Below are 19,352 nucleotides of genomic sequence, written 5' to 3'. Positions count from 1 at the left end.
ATTTGAAAGCTGTTGATGATCTACTGGGCCTGATATTGGGAATCTACTTTATAAAGACACAAAGGGGTCCTTTCACTAAGCTGTGCTAGGAAGTGGCCTGAGGTAGCGTGGGAACGTGGGATTGCTGCATGCCAAGGCCACCTAATACTGAAGCAATAAAAACTCTATTTTTTATATGTAGGTCATAAATGGCAATGTGTTAATAATAAAATTGGTGCATGGCCATTTATTGCCTGAGCCCTTACCACTTAACATAGTAACATAGTAAATGATGGCAGATAAAGATCTGTACAGGCCATCCAGTCTGCCCAACAAAGTACTCATTTTACATGGTATGTGATACTTTATATATAAATACCTGAGTTTGATTTGTCTTTGCCATTCTCAGGGCACAGACCGTAGAAGTCTGCTCAGCACTCTTCTAGTACTAAAAGTTCTGAAGCTAATGTCAAAGCCCCTTAAAATTTACATTCAAGCCCATCCATAGCTATTCAGTCATGATCAGGGCGTAGACTGTAGAAGTCTGCCCAGCACTGGTTTCGCTTCCCAATTAGTGGCGTTGCCACCCAATCTCTGCTAAGATTCCATGGATCCAGTCTTTCTAAACAGGATTCCTTTGTGTTTATCCCACGTATGTTTGAATTCCATTACCGTTTTCATCTCCACCATCTCCCGCAGGAGGGCATTCCATGTATCCACCACCACCCTCTCTGTGAAAAAATACTTCCTGACATTACTCCTGAGTCTGGCCCCCCTTCAACCTCAATTAATGTCTTCTAGTTCTATCGCCTTCCCATCTCCAGAAAAGGTTTGTGTGTGGATTAGTACCTTTCAAATATTTGAATGTCTGTATCATGTCATTCCTGTTTCTCCTTTCCTCCAAGGTATATATGTTCATGTTGGCAAGTTTCTCCTCGTACGGTTTGCAATGCAAATCCCATACCATTTTTGTAGCTTTTCTTTGCACTGCTTCCAGTTTTTTTTACATCTTTAGCAAGATACAGCCTCCAAAACTGAACAGAATACTCCAAGTGGGGCCTCAACACCTCATTTCTTCTGCTGGTTATACCTCTCTCTATGCAGCTTAGCATCCTTCTGGCCACGGCTGTCGCCTTGTCACATTGTTTCTTCACCTTTAGATCCTCAGACACCAACACCCCAAGGTCTCTCTCCTGAGTCGAGCTTACTATTCTCTCCCCTCCAATCTGGTATCTCTCTTTTGGGTTTCTGCACCCCAAGTGCATCACTCTACACTTGTTGGCATTAAATTTTAACTGTACCCCCTTCAAAAGAAACCCTATTATCGATATTTCCCAGCTTATATCGACCTTGTTACTATCAATTTTCATAATAAATTATGAAATGTGCTCAGGGTGCATTACATATGACCATATTCAGCCTGCCAATTTGGGGGGTGTCCAGGCTCCCGTGGCCCCCTATAGCTATGCCACTGGTCTGACCTCAATGGTGAGTAAACTAATTGAAATGCTTCTAAAGCAGAGCATTGTGAGGTCTCTCAAATCAGATGGACTGCAGGACCCGAGGCAGCTGTTAGTCTGGTTGTGAGCTCTTGAGCCCAGGCTGCGTGTGTTAGGCCAAGGCTGAGGGTGGGCTGAACAGGCACTACACACTACCCCAGCTACCAAGCCCTGTACACACACACGCAGCAACCAACTTGCACCTCTAGAAAAGGGAAGATAGGGCAATCAGGCGGGCCTCACGGCCGATCGGGAACCCAGTTACTCAGAATTCAAGCATGCGGGCCTCACGGCCTAACCGGAACCAACTCATATGTAGGGAGGGGAGAAAGAGACTAAACAAGGGGTCCCTATGGGGACCAGAGCACCAGCAACACCCCTGGTGCTGTCAATCAAGGAGAAAGGGAAGCATACACAGAAACATGTCAAGCTGTACCCCACCACACACAAAGAAAATGAAGGACTGCAAAATAAAGATAATATATGGTAGAGACCCTCAGCAGACAGAGAAGGGAAAAATCTGGAAAATGGAGTGCGGAGCCACACACACACCCCGCACAGAAAGGGACAGTGCTCAACAATAAAGGAGGTAGATACAGCAAAGAAAGGACTGACACAGTCACAAAGGGAAGACTGCAGTAAACAGACAACTGCCAGAAGCCGGGAAACTCTGCAGGCAAAGGGTTAAACCAAGCTCCACACACACACACATAGCTGCCAGAGGCAGGAAGACAGCAGACAAGGGGTTAAATTGAAGTACAAGGAAAGAGCAAACAAACAACCCCCACAGAGAGAAAGAAAGGGTCCCAAGGATGCTACAAGAGCAGAGCAGAATACAAACACAGAAGAAGGGGAAGCTAAACAAACAGGAACGGGAGGAGATAGGAACTCACCACACAGCACCACAGCCAAACAGAAAGAGAATCCCAGGTGCAGTGTAGAGAGGTAATTAGACACACACTAGGAGCAGCAGGCAGACACAGACAGAGCAACAGAAAACTACAAGCAAGAAAAGGAGTAATCAAACTCCATGACAGCACAGAGCTAACAGCTTAGACAGAGTACAGATAAGGCTTCAGCAAGATAGGGATAACGCCAAAGCAGGGGTTGTAGGGAAAGGAAAGCTTAAGTAGATCAGACTGACATCAGCTCAGACCCTGACGGGCCAATCAGGAGCTGTTCCAAGCATACCCTTGTCTGATTAGCGGAATTCTAACAGAATCATAACAGCAGCATGGTTTCACTACAGGCAGATCTTGTCAGACAAACCTGATTGACTTCTTTGACTGGGTGAAAACAGTTGGACATGGGAGGGGCACTAGATGTGGTGTACTTAGATTTTAGCAAAGCCTTTGACACAGTTCCACACAGGCGACTGATAAATAAATTCAGTGCCCTTGGTATGGGGCCTAAAGTGACTGAGTGAGATAAAATCTGGTTAAACGGAAGGAGACAGAGGGTAGTGGTTAATGGAGTTTGCTCTGAGGAAAAGGATGTTAACAAGTGGTGTACCGCAGGGGTTGGTCCTGGGGCCTGTTCTTTTTAACATCTTTGTGAGTGATATTACGAAAGGGCTGTCTGGTAAAGTTTGTCTCTTTGTGGATAATACCAAACTCTGCAATAAGGTGAACACCCCGGAGGGTGTGGATAGCCTGAGGAAGGATCTGGCGAAGCATGAAGAATGGTCCAAAAATTGGCAACTAAGATTTGATGTAAAGAATGCAGGGTCATGCACTTGGGTCACAAAAGCCCGAGGGAAAGGTACAATATAGGGGGTGAAGCGCTTCTGTGTATAAAAGAAGAGTGGGACTTGGGGATGATAGTGTCTGATGATCTTAAGGTGGCCAAACAGGTAGAAAAGGTGATGCTCAAAGCCGGAAGGATGCTTGGGTGCATAAGGACAGGGATGACTAGCAGGATAAAAGAGGCGATAGAGCCCTTGTAGAAGTCTCTGTTAAATAAGGCCCCATTTAGAATACTGTGTGCAATTCTGGAGATCGTACTTACGGAAAGATATAACCAGGATGGAGGTGGTCCAGAGGGTGGCTACAAAATTGGTCAGTGGTCTCGGTCAACATGTATATGCTGGAAGAGAGGTGATTAAGATAAGAGACATTTAAATACTTCAATGGTGTTAATGTACAGGAGATGAGCCTTTTTCAAATCAAGGAAAACTCTCAAATGAGAGGGCATCAGATGAAGTTAAGAGGAAATAGGCTTAGGACGAATCTAAGAAAATACTCTTTTATGGAAAAGGTGGTGGATGCGTGGAATGGCCTCCCAGTGGAGGTTGTGGAGAAGAAGACTGTGTCAGAGTTTAAAAAGGTGTGGGAGCATAGGAGCCGACTCTGTGGGTGCTTGAGCACCCCCAATATTTAGAAAATGCCTTGTTCTTCCACTGTTCCATCGTTCTTTTTCCTTGTTCTATTCCCTTAACGACACTTTGACTTTGAGGCATATTTTCAAAGCACTTTGGGAGGCTAAGTGCTTTGAAAATGAGCCTGCAGGTCTTAACTCCTCACAATGTAACCCATAATCGAGATGTAACAAATTGTATTTCCATCATTACAATGTACTGTAAGCCACACTGAGCCCGAAAATGTGGGATACAAATGCAATAAATAAATAAAATAAAAAAGTATATGTCCAGGGAGGGGTTATTTCCACTGGGCTTAGCACCCCCAATCATTTTGAAAAGTTGGCTTCCATGCGTGGGAGTGGGACAGACTGAGGATGGCCCTTATCTGTCGTCATGTTCCCCTGTCTTTTGCTGTGGTAAGCAGGTGTTAGTGTTTACCACAACTTTAGAAAAGGGCCCCTAACTCCGTTTAGCGCAAGGGAAACTCCGTTAAGCCCCGATTTTAACGAGTTTTAGTAGAAGGGCCTCTTAACGCAGTAGCATGAGAACACAGCATGGTGCATTTATTAGTATTATTTATTTATTTTTACCACTAGAGCGTGTGTGAGCGAGACTGGGAGGACGGGTTAACAGCCGCTTTCTGGCAGAAGTTAGGGGAATTATCAAATGAACGCCTCCTTCTAGCAGGCAGGGTTTCATATTTCCTGTCTCTGACTGTATAGTGTATTTCGCGATTGGGATAGTGCAGTACCGGTACGTGGTAAGCACCCTCTTTTCTTTTCTGGTTTTCATTCGGGGGGGGGGCAAGGGTTACCCTCAATTACTTCCATTGAAAACAATGGAAGTAAAACCCGGCTGGCTCAATCCGTCCTCCTTTTTCTGGAGCCTGGACCGTTTTACAGATTGGCTGCTTGGGTTGGGAGGAAGTTTTCAGCTCCACGTGGAGCTTTTGCGCCAGCCGCCAGCGCCGCGAGACATTCTTAGAAACCAGAGAACAGGAAGCCTGATCCTCCGTACTCAAAACCATTACCAGCACATTTTATAGCCAAATTTAAACTACATTGTGTTCTCTTGTGCTGTAGTAGGGACAGGGTTTTAAGATGTCGGTAGCTCCTGTATAATTCTGACCTGGGCATATCTGGCTCTGGGATTTGAATATTGTAATTGCTCACTTCTTGCCCTTGCAGTTCATTTCAGTTATATGTGCCTTGATGTCGTACTCGTAGTCCTCCTCTGCACGTCTGCGTCACAGTGTTTCAAACCGGGGAGATGGGTACGGCTTCCTCTCCCTCTGCCACCTTTTTTCCCCGAGCGCCTTTTTTAAATTAATTTTTTTAACACCATCGGCGTTGTTTGCAGGTCAGTTGCTGGAGGTGTCTCGCTGGATGCTCTTATTTAGAGATGTGGTGACAGATTTTGATTTGAAACCGTGATGCATGCGAGAAGGAAACCCACAACCTTCCCGCAAGCAGGCAGCTGCACAACTGATTAGTTTACAGAATGTTTTCATCTTGCCTTTGGTGCAGATGATGAGTTAATGATTTTTTTTTTTTTTGGTGGTGGTGGTGTGGGGGGGGGGGGGGTGTTGGTTAAAACGCTACTTTCATGTATCACTCGACAGTTCGTAATACGGCCCAACTGCGGCATGCCTGAGGCGTGGGCATTACAGAGAAAGCTGTTGGCCGTAGGGCTGAACCTCCTCAAGCTGTGTAACCTTTTTAATACAGTTTCTAAGTCCAGTCTAGGTTTAGTCGGACAGCATACATACATACATGGATGTATAGTTCTGGGGGAGGAAGGGTGACAGTTATGCCCATTGACTTCCTTAGGAAAATCAGAACTTAAAATACATGTCTATAATGGAGCAAAACCAGGCCTGGGGCAGCCTATTGGGTTCTTCATACCGTGCTTATTTTTATTGTCAATAGGTAAGGTTCAGTGATGCCTTCGCTAAAAATGAACAGAAGAACCTTGTGGGAGTTGGCAGATGAAATTCGATGTGGACAAATACAAAGAGGCATATTTTCAAAGCACTTTGGGAGGCTAAGTTCCATAGGTTTCTATGGAACTTTGGGAGGCTAAGTGCTTTGAAAACGAGCTTGAAAGTGACCATTGGGCCATCACAACCTTTAGACTAGACTAGGCAGCCACCTAGGGCAGCAAAGAGCAGCTGCAGTGAGAGCAAAACAACAGATCCAGACAGCCACACAGACTTAAAGAACCATCAGCACATACTTTAAACCTGCATTTTTATAATTCTGTTTTGTGTGATGATCATGATTTTTTACTACAATTGTCAAAGTTTGGGGAGGATGGGGGTGTATGTATGGCTGAAGGTTTACCAATGCAGGCTTTGAGTGATACAGAGGAAAGTAACTCTTTTATCACCACCCAGGAAAAGGATCTTGGAGAGTTTTAGCACCCTCCCACTCCCACAGGGACAACATTAGGAGGTGTAAAGATGGCAGTTGCACCAGGCCCTCAAGATACAGGGGGCCCCAGGCCAGACCTGCCTAAAGCTGAGGGAGACAGCCTGCTGGTGGGGTTTGGGAAAACCTTTCACATTTCTTCCCAGGGCCCCAGCATGTTTAACATCAATCCCGCCTACCTTCCCATCCCCCAGTACATTTTAGTTTCTTTTCTAGTCTGGACAATTGCCTTTAGGCTAGCATGCTTGATAATCTATCTCCGCCTACTCCAGCTCTTGCAGAACCCAGGAGCAGCACTCTGCTGTAGCACCTCCACATCACTAGCCTGCCATGCGTTTGTTTCATGCTCACTGCCAGCTTCCCATTAAATACCAAAATAATGTTTGAACTATTCAGCCCGTACCTAGGTATAAATGCATTCATGTCTCTGCACCTATTTCTTTCTCCTGTGGTCCCTATCATCCTTCTGGTTAGAGCAGTGGGCTGAGAACTAAGGAGGCCTGGTTCAGATCCCAGTGTGGCTTCTTTTGATCTTGGGTAAGTCACTTATTAATCCTCCATTGCCTCTGATACAAACTCAGGGGTACATAGAGTGATTTAACCGAGCAGGACAGGCTCCTGCCTGGTTGCCCTGCTGATATTCACTGCATTTAACCGGATAGTTCTGTAGAGTATCAGCACAGACTGCCGAGGCACTGGTTTGTTCCAGGATGGTACAGGAGTGGAGTTGGGGCAGTTCTCAAAATTATGCCAACACCAGATATCCAGGCAAGTAGGACCGTGTAAAAGGCAGTTCTAACTTGCCCAGATATCTTGCTGTGTACTGGCATTGGTACCTGGATAACTTCTGAGAGCCGCCATTGCCTGGATTGGGCTCAGTATTCAATAGCCAGGTCAAATTCAGCCCGTGGTAGTCAGTGCCTTTAACATTGCTGACCACCGCTGCCTGAATATCGGGGGAGGGGAGTGTTTAGATTGTAAGCCCTTCAGGGACCAGCAAATACTACTGCACTTGAATGTAACTCACTGAAGAAAGGCAGGAGCCAAATCAAAAATCCCTTCCCCTTCTCTCTTCCTCCATTAGTGCTAAGCAAGCCACATTTCATTTTCAGGCTCTCTCATTTCTAAGTCCCACCCTCTGCAATAAATTCCCCTCATGCGGCCAGGATGCTCTCCTTCACTTTCACTCTCTCTGTTCTTTCAGGTCTAAGCATACAAAAAGCCTATAGGCATCAGCTCTCTGGGTGCAGTGGGTGGTTGAGCACCTCCAGTATTAAGGAAACCTCTTGACTATGCCCAAGGAAGGGTAATTTGTGTTGGGTTTAGCGCTCAGATGGCTGTTATGAAAAAGCTATTGGTCCTCCCCTGGATTTTCCTGACACTGCTGTGTTGATTGTGGATTCAGCAGGGGAGGAGTGACAGAGATCTGGTCCCCAGGCAATAAGGATCTTGGGTTCCTACCACCTATCGAAAGTGTTTAAACTAGATTGAGGTTAGGGGAGAGTGCTGTGACCCCTTGGTCACTGCCCTATTATCCCAATAGTCGGTCCACCTGTGGTCTCCAGTCTACTTTGGAACTTTGTATTGTCTCCTTACCTTGTTAATGTATTGCTGTGAGATACTTTAGATAGAGCATCAGATAACATAATAAGGGGTCAACATTCGAAGCAATTTAACCTGACAAAAACAGCTCCTGGCTGGTTAAATCATTTGTGTGAGACTATCTGTTGATATTCAGCGACCAATTAACTTAGATTGTGAGCCCTCCTGGGACAGGGAACTTCCCAGTGTACCTGAATGCAACTCATCTTGAGCTACTACTGAAAAACGTGTGAGCAAAATCTAAATAAATAAATGCCACTGGTTATCACCACAGACCGCTAAACTCAAAGCCGGCTATTTTATGGGTGGTCCAGACATGGAGTTGGTGCTTTTGCAGTTAAGTACCGATATTCAGCACTTAACCACCTAAGGGGCCCTTGTGCCCAGCACGTGTCAATTTTGAGTTACCACCTGGCTACCGCATGGCCCTTGCAGTCATTTTATTTTTGATGTGTGTTCGCTATGCATGCCGGAAAATATTTTTATTTTCTGGTGCGTGGGCAGTAATCAGGCGGTAATCGATGCGTAGACTATTATCGCCCGGCTACCGTGTGAGACCTTACCGCTAGGTCAGTGGCTAGTGGTAAGGTCTCAGACCCAAAATGGACGCGCGGCAATTTTCATTTTCCCACACCCATTTTAAGCAAAAATTTTAAAAAGGCATATTTACAGGTGCGCTGAAAAATGATACTGCGCACACCCAAAACACGCGTCTTCACTACCACAGGCCATTTTTCAGCACACCTTTGTAAAAGGGCCCCTCAGTTAAGTGGCCAAGTCAAATCACATAAAAGTCAGTCCTATCTTTATGCAGTGTCGCTTATGCGCTTAAGTGCTGAATTTTGCATTTAACTGCATAAGAAACAGCTGGCCGTATAACCCCAGATCTTCAGTGCTGGTGCCCAGATGTTGCCCGGTGTTGAATATCCGGGAATAACACCTGTGGCGCCTAAAAAAAAAAACCACCGCTGCTGGCTGAATATCTATCTGTAATTTTATAAACATAGGTGGCAAGTTTAGATTGTTACTTAATTGCAGCACAAAATCTCCTGGTAATAATTTGTAACTTGTCATTCAAATCTGCTTTGTACTGAAGCCTGGAGGGCAGACAGTATAATCCTAAATTCCAAAAAGTACTTCAGAGTAATCCAAATAGCTACAGACAATGAGCCTGAAACTAACGCTGGGTAAAATCATGGACATTATTGCTAAGGATGACATTTCTGGTTATTAGGGATAGGCTGTTATTTGCAACAAAATGAGAAATGTCAAGACATATCCTATCAAACAGAGAGTGTATACAGCATACATAGAAAATATACAAATAAAAAAAAAGCAACACTGGGCCTTCAAGACTGAGACAACAGGAGTATTTTATTGACAAACTAGTAAAAAAGGCCCGTTTCTGACACAAATGAAACGGGTGCTAGCAAGGTTTTCCTCGGAGTGTGTATGGTTGGGAGAGTGTATGTGAGAGTGACTGTGTGAGAGACAGAGTGAAAGTGTGAGTGTGTGTGTGTGAGAGAGAGTGAGTCTGGGTGTGAGTGTGTTTGTGAGAGTGTGTGTGAGAGAATTAGAGTGTGTGCAAGTGTGTATGTGAGACACAGTGTGAGAGAGAGAGTGTGTGTGTGTGCGAGAGAGAGAGTGTGTGTGAGACACAGATTCTCTGTGAGAGTGAGTGTATGAGACCAAGCGAGTGTGTGAGTGACTGTGTGGCACATAGAGAGTGAATGTGATACAGTGTGAGACAGAGTGTGTGAGAGTGTGAGTCAGAAAGACATTGTATATGAGAGTGTGAGCCCTGCCCTCCCAATCCATGCCCATCTGTCCCCTGCCCCCTCCATTCATCCTTTTCCAGCAATTCCCCTCTCTCCCTGAGCCCTGCCCTCCCAATCCATGCCCATCCATGCTCCTCTGTCACCTGCCCCCTCCATTCATCCCTATCCAGCAATTCCCCTCTCTCCCTGAACCCTGTCCTGCAATCCATATCCATCCATGCCCATCTGTCCCCTCCATTCATCCTTATCCAGCAATTCCCCTCTCTCCCTGAGCCCTGCCCTCCCAATCCATGCCCATCCATGCTCCTCTGTCACCTGCCCCCTCCATTCATCCCTATCCAGCAATTCCCCTCTCTCCCTGAGCCCTGCCCTGCAATCCATATCCATCCATGCCCATCTGTCCCCTCATCCCTATCCAGCAATTCCCCTCTCTCCCTGAGCCCTGCCCTCCCAATCCATGCCCATCCATGCTCCTCTGTTCCCTGCCCCCTCCATTCATCCCTTTCCAGCAATTCCCCTCTCTCCCTGAGCCCTGCCCTCCCAATCCATGCCCATCCATGCTCCTCTGTCCCCTGCCCCCTCCATTAATCCTTTTCCAGCAATTCCCCTCTCTCCCTTCCATGACCCCCCCTTGCATCCATGCTCCTCTCTCTCCCATGTCCCAGCCTGGCCCGCCCTCTTCTCCCCCCCTTCGCATCCATGCCCCCCCTTCGCATCCATGCTGTCGTTTTTCCCTTGCCCTCCCGCTCCCATTGTTCAACTTTACTGCCCACCCTCTTCTCTCCCCCCAACATCCCTTTTTTTTCTTTTTAAATTTACCTCCGTGGCGGTTCTGGCAGCGTAGCGTCAGGGAAGGAGGCGGCGCTCCCGACGTCTAGCCTTCCCTTCGCTGTGTTCCGCCTTCTTCTGACATCATTCTTGACGTCAGAAGAAGGCGGAACACAGCGAAGGGAAGGCTAGAGACGTCAGGAGCGCCGCCTCCTTCCCTGACGCTGCGCTGCCGGAACCGCCACCACGGAGGTAAATGTAATATAATAAAACGCACCGTGCGTGGGTGCGATCCGTTTTTTTTTCCCGCCCTCGACGTCATGACGTTTGACGCGAGGGCGGGGCAGAGACGGCTGGCTGGCTTCACACCATGAATCCACGAACCCTACAGCCAGGGAGTGTTTGAGTGACTTCAGAACGTTGTCTTCAGAACGTTCACGGTGCGTTTTTTTATATTAGATGACCCGACACGGGCCGTGTTTCAGGGGTCAGGGTTTAGTTGTAAAGTGTACAAGATAAGTGTACATGTCGAAAAAGACAGCCGCCACGTTGAAAATAAACTCCGGTGTAACCCTTCTATGAGCTTTTTTTTAAAAGACAAGGTTTACACCGGAGTTTATTTTCAACGTCGTGGCTGTCTTTTTCGACAGGTATGCTTGGATTTAAAGTTTTTCTTCGTTCATTTTCAGAGACATTGGACATATATACATCTTGTACACTTTACAACTAAACCCTGACATCTGAGGCAGGCACTGTTTAGCGCCGAAACACGGCCCGTGTGGGGTCATTTGTCAATAAAATACTCCTGTTGTCTCAGTCTTGAAGGCCCAGTGTTGCTTTTTTTCTATTTGAAGACATATCCTATGTCATTAGCAAAGTTATTTATTTGGATTTTGCTCACACCTTTTTCAGTACTAGGTCAAGGTGAGTTACATTCAGGTACACTGGGATTTCCCTGTCCCTGGAGAGCTCACAATCTAATTTTGTACCTAAGGCGGGGGGGGGGGGGGGGGGGTTACGTGACTTGCACAAGACCACAAGGAGCAGCAGTGGGATTTGAACTGGGCACTTCTGGATGGAAGAACATATGTATGCTATTTTGCACTCCGTTTTGGACAAAAGTGTAATATAAATTGAAATAAATGAAATAAAATAAAAATGTCCAGGGCAAAAATAGGGTCTTTTTAAAATCTAGACCTGTTTCAATCACAACTGAGTCACAAAAAGGTGCCCTAACTAACCAGCTAACCACTGGGGGGATTGAGGCATGATGGTGTGATGGACTATAAAATGTTTCTAAGGGTGTACTGAAGCGTCTTCAGATAATGTTTTAAGATTGTTAAAATAAATATAATTAGAATTTTAGAATGTCATAACAAGAGGAGTGTTTTGGACCAATGACTGATTTATACCATTAGCGTGCAGCCATTAAAAAAAATATTAACATGGGAGCCCTTACCGTCTCCTGCATTAACCCTGTGGTTTCGCACCCACTCTTCACCCGCTCCCCGACCTCTCCCCAAAAAACTTAAAAATTAAATATCGCGTGCTTAGTACTCACAGATGGCAAAACTAATGCAGGACATGCTAAAGCACATGTTAGTGCCTTTTGCAGCTTAGTAAAAGAATCCCTAAAATATAAAAAATTAATTTATAGCACAGGATATATTTGTGGTTGGAGTGAGTTTTGATTGCATCTTCAATTTCACTGTGGAAGCTAAAGCATTCCTGGCACTGACAAAAGGAGGCAGTGAGATTTCTGAAGGTTTGGGAGAGGCATGTGACCAACCTGTGGTAGTTTCATGTGACTGAGAGGCTAATGGCAGAGAGAGAAAAGATGCAACAGCTTTTTGGCCACAATACAACAAACAGGAAGACAAAGCGCCACAAGAAAATGCAAAAGTCCAGAACAGTGGAGACAACGCAAAACATACACAAAGGCGTGTAGCTAAAAGTCAAAACAGTTCTTAAAACAAAGGAGGGTCTGACATGGGCTGTGTTTTGGCCAAATGGCCTGCTTCAGGAGTCTAAACAATCTACAAGAAGGGCAGAAATCAAATTTCAATACCACTTTTGGATATTATTTAATATTATGTTGCTCTTTGCCTTTTTAAATCTCTCTCGGTGTATATTGATTTCATTCTTGAGTATTTCTATCACCCTGGCATTTTTTTGGATGTATTTTCCCCTTAATTGTATGACATTCTAGTCTAGTGCATTCAGACTTGGCATGGAAAATTATATTCTTCTCAGATGGGTTTTTACATTTGCGTTGATGTCTCTCTCTTTTTTTTTTTAAGGATAGCTGGGGCTTTCAAAATGAGTTGTGGAGTTCTCTTTGATCATTCTGTTATTTGGGAGTAATTTTTAATTTGACGTGTTATTCAGATACTTTTGGCGGGTTCTGTCCCCTTAAATAGACGTGTACTTGTGCGCCGTGTACCATTTTGGAGCTGCAGCAGTGCAGTTTTGATACCAGGATTATAAGTGGCGCTCCTAGGTTTCTGATTAAGTGAGTGCATTGTCATTTTGGAAGTTTTTTGTGTAGTCATTTTTTACATATATATATTTTAAAGGGCTTGTGGTTCTGCCCTTGGTGTTAATTTTGAATTGTATCTTAATAAGCACGAGGCCTAGTGCAATTAGACAGTGCTTCTGTTTTGTTTAGTTTAGTTTGTGATTGCTAGGTCATTTTTTTTAATCCACCATGGTTCCACCTTGATATGACCAATTCGTAATCAAGCATATTGACTATTTATCTTTCAGATGTTTTGTTTGGATAGCTCTAACATTGCTAGTAAGCTTGAAATATTTATGTGTACTATACTTGTTACTTTTTGCTCTTTCACTGCTTTTCACTCTGAGTAGTTTTAGTAGGATGTGCATTGATTTACATGTTAGCTTAAATCTGCTAGCTGCACTTACCTCTTTTACACCAGTTTTTGTGGGATTTATTTATTCCAATCAGCACTACTGCTGGGGTAGTGTGTGTGTGTGTCTGGCGGTAATTCTGAGTTTGACGTGCGCCAAATCCCGCTTCAGAAAATAATTTTCTATTTTCTACCGTGGGGGCATTTGCAGCGGTAACCGGCAGCATGCCCAAATTGGCACGCGCAGCATCATTTCTAACTGGGCATCTTGGGACAGGGATTTAGGGATGGAAAGAGTGGGATAATTAGGGGTTGGATTTAGCTCATGCCTTTTTCAGTAGTTCAGGGTGAGTTACATTTAGGTACAGTAGGAATGTTTATGTCTCGGGAGGGTTTACAGAACCCATGGTGGTCAGCATTTTTTATTTTTTAATTAAAATTTAAAACAGTAGCTAGTTGGACTATTGCAACACGCTATATGTAGAATACAATCATGAAAAGATTGCAGATTTTGAAGAATGTGGCGGTTAGATTGATATACAGTCTGCTGCAGGAAGTTTTGAGAGAGTAACACCTTTCTTAACCAGAGCCCATTGGTTGCCTGTTCAGGTTCGAATAGGCTTTAAGGCTTGTATTATGGTTTTTAAAATATTATATGGCATGGTGCCTCAATACATGCTTCTCCTTGATACTACTAAGAAATTAAGAGATTTTTTTGGTATTGCACTTACCTTCTGTCAAAAGAATTAGATTTGTAAAATCTTTTCAATTGGTTTTCGTCTTTGCATGAGACAAAATATGGAACTCATTGCCTTTATTTTCATAAGTACATAAGTATTACCATACAGGGACGGACCAAAGGTCCATCAAGCCCAGCATCCTGTTTCCAACAGTGGCCAATCCAGGTCACAAATACCTGGCAAGATCCCCAAAAAAGTACAAAACGTTTTATGCTGCTTATCACAGAAATATTTTCCCCAAGTCCAATTTAATAATGGTCTATGGACTTTTCCTTTTGGAAGCTGTCCAAACCTTTTTAAAACTCTGCTAAGCTAACCGCCTTTACCATATTCTCCGGCAACGAATTCCAGAGTTTAATTACACGGTGAGTGAAGAAAATTTTTCTCCAATTCATTTGAAATTTACTTCTTTGTAGCTTCATCGCATCCCCCTAGTTCTAGTATTTTTGAAAAGTGTAAACAGACGCTTCATGTCTACCCGTTCACTCATTATTTTATAGACCTCTATCATATCTCCCCTCAGCCACCTTTTCTCCAAGCTGAAGAGCCCCAGCCACTTTAGCCTTTCCTCATAGGGAAGTCGTCCCTTCCCCTTTATCTTTTTTGTTGCCCTTCTCTGCAATATGATCGTTACACTTTATTTTGGAGAGTTTTAAAAACCTGGTTGTTTAAGAAATATTTGTCAAGTTGTGGGCACAGATATTGGTAGATGTTGTAATGTAGGAGAAATTTTGTGGGGATTTCCAGGTATGCTTGGTTTTCTTTTTGTGTTCTGCACAGAACTCGTGAGGCTTGTTGTGGAATATAAGAATAAAATAAAGTACAAAAACAAAGTACTCAAGGAAATAGTGTACATAAGTACATAAGTATTGCCATACTGGGAAAGACCAAAGGTCCATCAAGCCCAGCATCCTGTTTCCAACAGTGGCCAATGCAGGTCACAAATACCTGGCAAGATCCCAAAAAAGTACAAAACATTTTATACTGCTTATCCCAGAAATAATGGATTTTCCCCAAGTCCATTTAATAATGGTCTATGGTCTTTTCCTTTAGGAAGCTGTCCAAACCTTTTTTAAACTCCGCTAAACTAACAGCCTTTACCACATTCTCTGGCAACGAATTCCAGAGTTTAATTACACGTTGAGTGAAGAAAAAGTTTCTCCAATTCGTTTTAAATTTACTACATTCATCGCATGCCCCCTAGTCCTAGTATTTTTGGAAAGCGTAAACAGACACTTCACATCTACCCGTTCAACTCCACTCATTATTTTATAGACCGCTATCGTATCTCCCCTCAGCCGCCTTTTCTCCAAGCTGAAGAGCCCTAGCCGCTTTAGCCTTTCCTCATAGGGAAATCATCCCATCCCCTTTATCATTTTCATCGCCCTCCTCTGCACCTTTTCTAATTCCACTATATCTTTTTTGAGATGCAGCGACCAGAATTGAACACAATATTCGAGGTACGGTCGCACCATGGAGCGATACAAAGGCATTATAACATCCTCATTTTTGTTTTCCATACCTAACATTCTATTTGCTTTCTTAGCTGCAGCAGCACACTGAGCAGAAGGTTTCAACGTATCATCAATGACGACACCTAGATCCCTTTCTTTGTCTGTGACTCCTAACGTGGAACCTTGCATGACATAGCTATAATTTGGGTTCCTCTTTCCCACATACATCACTTTGCACTTGCTCACATTAGACGTCATCTGCCATTTGGACGCCCAGTCTCGTAAGGTCCTCTTGTAATTTTTCATAATCCTCCCGCGATTTAACGACACATCATGGAAGGAGGAAGAATACATAATAAATAAAATTAAACATATACACTAGTAATCAAGACCAAAAGAAAAAAGGTAATTTTATACCTGGATCAAAGATAAGGCGATCTCTATTATTTACCTTCCCACGTTCTCATTATTTAGCTTCCCTCTCTAGCAACAGTCTTTCCAACTGATCTAGTTCGAAGAAGACATAGCTCATATCTGAAAAAGCAACCAAATATTTGTAGGGCAAAAAAAAAAAAAAAAAGTAGCCCCAAGGGCTAAAGTCCTCAGTTTAAATGTATCAAGAAAAATTTGCAGTTTCCCCCTACAAAATAGGAAACTTTTTTTTTCTTAAAGTGATTTTTCAAAATAGTAACCTTATCTACTTGTGAAGAAAAAGAAGCCAGAAGCGTAGAGTGGAAATATCATCCTATGAAGCTTCATGAAATTAAATTAGCCATATCATCTTGTCTATTGGATAATACATCTAAAGCCCCCTCCTGGCCTTTCTCCAAAACTTTTTTTTTTTTGGCAAATAATAACATTTAGTAGTAATAGTAGCGTTAGAGCCAAAGCTTCCTTGAAATATTTTCTCAGGAGCATCTCTGCAGATAACAAAGAACAGACAGGGAAATTAAAAAATCTCAAATTGCAAGCCTGTTTTTCTAATATTTCAAGCTGTCTATGCACAAACTGGCTTGCTGAAGTAAAGGAATCTGAGCATCAAAATTCCTAATGGAGCCATCCATTTGCTGTAATTTGCCATCCAGATCTTGCACTTTAAAGACAACTTTTTGGGAAGAGTCACAGAGTCGTTGTACTGGACCACACAGCATTGTTTCAGTCTTTTTAAACCATTTTCTAAACATCAAATAAAGATGTTTTTAAAGGATCAACATCCACTGTTGATGCTTATTTAGGAAATTCTACTGCCCTCAAAACAACAGAAGATGTATTTGGGTGTGGCAATGACGTAATGCTGAGACCTTCCATTCGAGGGGGGAAAACCTTCTTGGGATAAGCCATCAATGGGGGAGGGTTGGGGGAACTCAGTGAGGCCCCATAGTCTGTCTCAGCAGTAAAAGAGGAGGGAGTGTCATTCAAAATCACCAAGTGTCTCTCTATTGGACCTGGAGTAGAGGGGGTATTTGCTATCAAATGCTTGGTTTTAGCTTTCCATTTCTCCATAGTTGAATAAAACAAAACAATAGTGTCTGAAAAGTCAGAGGCTGACCATCAACCATGATTCCTGACCCACCAAGTCTCACAAGGGGCTTGGCATGCCCCTTAGGGCATATCCCTTTGGCCTCACCCTGCAGGCCTTTGCAGCAGTTTATCACCAACACCGGTCCCATATAGATGATGTCAGTGGTCCGGTGGAAAAATCTGGAAAAGGGGCTTCAGCGTTTGCAGGCCAGGTATCTGCAATGTTACGAGGTCTTCACTCCACTCCTCCTCCCAGCATTTTTTAATATGATGGCTGTCTCAAATTAAAAAAAAAAATCTGGATATACAGTGGCAATATCTAGATAGTAGATGTTGCTGAATTTCCTGAGTCAGTCCTGACTGGTTGTGTTTTCTGGTAAGTCATGATATTCAGACTGCCTACTGGATAAATTTGGAATAATCTTTTTGCTGTCCTAACTTTATCTGGTTAGTGGTCAGAAAATTACCACTAACTGGATAACCTCAAGCTCTGCCCATGGATTACCCTGGGACCATCCAGACAGAGTCTAGGCAGTCAGAGGAGATAATAAGGAGCACTATCCAGTTAGTGTCACTGAATATCCTTCACCAGTGCTAGTCTAGATAGAAGCTGTTTCTACCTAGATAAGTGCTTTTTGAATATTTGATCCCTAAGTTTGTAGTTGAGGTAATAGAGTGTTGAGTGATTTGGCCTGGATCTAGAAGAGTGGCAGTAGCATTGGCATCCCTGATCTCAGCCACTGCTCTAGCTATTAGGCTACTCCTTCATTCCATGAGATCGTACTTAGCAGGAGTTGAAAATGTTCTTTCTCTCTGGAAATAGCAAAGAAGCAATATAGGATAATATTAAGAGCCGAATGCTACTGTATAGATATTTCCCATCTGAAGACCTATTGGAGGCTATGTACTATGATTGAGGACTTATCGCAATCGATACTTGGATACTCTAGGGTGTGGAACTTTTGGTCCGAGGTAAAAGGATGCATTAAAGAAACACTGAACATTTCCTCAAATGATGATGTTAGGATTTGTCTGTTGTATGCTGTGTCAGGAAATAATGAACAATGTACCTTAGCCACGGTGTTAATTTTGGTGGGGCAGACAGTTATCTTGAGGAACTGAACCAGGACAAGGTGGCAGCTGTTGCAATCTTAAGCTGGTTTGGAGAGCTAGGCAAAATGGACTACGTAGTGACAAAACATAGAGCCAGCTGCAAGAAAGGCTGTATGGGGTGGGGCTGTGTTATGGATGTCTTCGGAAAGGCCCAAAGATTAATCAGGGTTAATCCTGGTCAATAACGACCAATATACACAAAGTGAAATCATGTGAGTGAGAGGTGGAGCAGGGTAGGGTTTTTGGGTTCTTACTCAATTGAAAAAAAGTGTTGTGTTATAAACATGGAACACGAATTGAAAAACAATACAGTCAGATATAAAATAAGTCATGGGACAGGAGGCAATGGATAATTATGGAATGCTAACTGGTTAAAATATACAAAACAAGCAGTAGTACTAAATGATCAGTTTTCCTAAATGAAAAGAGTTAAATAGTAGAGTGCCCCAGGGATCTGAACTGAGACCAGTACTGGTTAACATATTCATTAATTATCTGGAAAAGGGAACAAGGAGTGAAGTGATCAAATTTTCAAGTGATGCCAAAATATTTAAAGCATATAAGAAGGTTGTGAGAAACTGCAGAAGGATCTTACTAGACTAGGGAACTTGGCATCCGAATGGCAATAGAAGTGTATTTATTTGTTACATTTGTACCCCACATTTTCCCACCTATTTGCAGGCTCAATGTGGCTTACATAGTACCGTGAGGCGTTAGTCACCTCCGGTGATTAAACAAATACAAAGTGATGTTATTATCAAAGAGGTTCATGTGTTACATGTGGGCAATGAAGTTGCTTAACTGTTGGTCTTCTTTATCTTGTTTCCTTGGCTAAAATGAAATGATTGCTCCAGCTCTTTAATAATCTCTTTTGAGGTGGCTGATCAAGAAACAGATTATTTACAGTTTTGCAAAGGGATGAAGGTCTAGTAATGGATGCAGGCATATGAGTAAAACTGTGGATGGATAAGTTGGAAGGAACCATATTTTAAAAGTGTTTTATGGATTAGTATAGAAAGGGATTTTAATTGTTCTGATGTTATTGTTGTAAATCACCTCAGGCATTCTTTACAGAGGCATTGAATAAAGTGAATAAATAAAATGCTTATAACAGCAGTATCTAGAGAATGAAAATATCTTAGCTGCAACTTTCTACCTGGTGAGGGTCAATTACAAAAGTTCTGGCAGGCTGAGGTCTCTTTTTGACCTACCGATGAGGCTACAGGTCCAGGCCTTCCCA

At 43.3% G+C, this 19,352-nt stretch overlaps 1 protein-coding gene across 3 annotated transcripts in view; it reads left to right on the top strand.

The window, feature by feature from the left end:
- Positions 1-4,550: 4,550 nt before the first annotated feature.
- Positions 4,551-19,352, top strand: part of LOC115480807 (excitatory amino acid transporter 1-like) — a 216,673-nt gene continuing 201,871 nt past the window's right edge. The window contains exon 1 of one of the 3 annotated variants that reach the window (XM_030219724.1): positions 4,551-4,590. The gene's annotated coding sequence lies outside the window, so the exon portion shown is untranslated. Of the gene's footprint in view, positions 4,598-19,352 lie in introns of all 3 variants that reach the window. The other 2 variants (XM_030219728.1, XM_030219723.1) reach the window with 2 other exon arrangements.

This window comes from Microcaecilia unicolor, chromosome 11, assembly GCF_901765095.1.
Source record: "Microcaecilia unicolor chromosome 11, aMicUni1.1, whole genome shotgun sequence".
Lineage (NCBI taxonomy): Eukaryota > Metazoa > Chordata > Amphibia > Gymnophiona > Siphonopidae > Microcaecilia > Microcaecilia unicolor.
Note: the sequence above shows the minus strand (reverse complement) of the source record. Positions and strands in the feature narration are given on the sequence as shown.